Source organism: Otolemur garnettii, unplaced genomic scaffold (assembly GCF_000181295.1).
Source record: "Otolemur garnettii isolate 467f Iridium unplaced genomic scaffold, OtoGar3 scaffold00162, whole genome shotgun sequence".
Classification (NCBI taxonomy): Eukaryota; Metazoa; Chordata; class Mammalia; order Primates; family Galagidae; genus Otolemur; species Otolemur garnettii.
The window spans coordinates 450,723-451,949 of NW_003852557.1; positions in this window are offsets into that span (position 1 = coordinate 450,723).

Here is a 1,227-nt window from a genome sequence, read left to right on the forward strand (position 1 = left end):
GGTATATGCGGCTAGAGCCCTACTCACTGAGCCGCCCTACTCACTGAGCCACCCTACTCACAGGCGCCACCCAGGATTCTTGTTTTAAGAGAACAGACACCAGGTGTGGTGGCTCATGCCTGTAACTGTCACTTGGGAGGTGGAGGCAGGTGGACTGCCTGAGCTCACAGGTTTGAGACCAGTCTGAGCCACAGTGAGGCCCTGCTTCTACAAATAGCTGGGCGTTGTGGCAGACACCTGTAGTCCCACCTACTGGGGTGGCTGAGGCAAGAGGATCACTTACATCCAAGAGTTTGAGGTTGCTGTGAGTGAAGACTTCCCAGCACTCTATGAAGGGTGACAAAGTGAGACTCTGTCTCAAAGAAACAAACAAAAACCAAAAATGAACAAGTGAACAATGGACAAGAAATTTAACATCTTAAAACATTTTATTTTTCAATTTCAAATTTAATTCATGTGTGCCTCTATACACTACATACTCATTAGAGTTACGTGGAAGTCTGATTGTTAAAAGGATAGTTTCTGGGACAGGGCCTGAAAACCTGCTTTTCAATGTGATACTTAACACATGCTGGTTCAGCTGACTGGTTTAGGAATAGCAGTTAGGTATGGGCTTTAACTGTTAGGACTGAAGAATTTTACATGAATGAATTCACTGCACCTTTACAACTCTTGGGAAGCTGGCACATGTGTCCCCATTTTGCAACCAAGAAAACTGAGCCAAATTACATAACCAGTGAAGGTGGAACCAGCTTCCAACCCAAGTGGCTGGCTTCACACTCCAGATGCATGGCCATTATGCTTTATTACCTTTGTATAATTTTCCATGTGACATGAGAAATGCAATGGATTTGGAGTGGTGAGAGCTCAGAGAAGAATTTAGACTTAATCTGGCAGAACTGAAAGAGAAAGTAGATTACAGCGAGATTAATGTGCTGTGGCTAAGACTAGGTTTAGGACAGTTCATTCAGAACCTTTCAGGCTTTCAATAAACCTTTAAAAAAAAACACATAGTAAATGCATTATTTAAAATGCATTACCTTTATGTTATCTGTCCCATGTCAATAGGCAAACCCTATTTCGACCTGTGGGACTTGGAATCCCTAATGGGTCAAAAACCATTATCCTAGCCTTACTGGCAGTTGTTAAAAAGAAGTATCAATAGTTCTTCCCTCCTTGAGTTCAATTAATTTGCTAGGGAGGCTCAGAGAACTCAAGGAAATACTT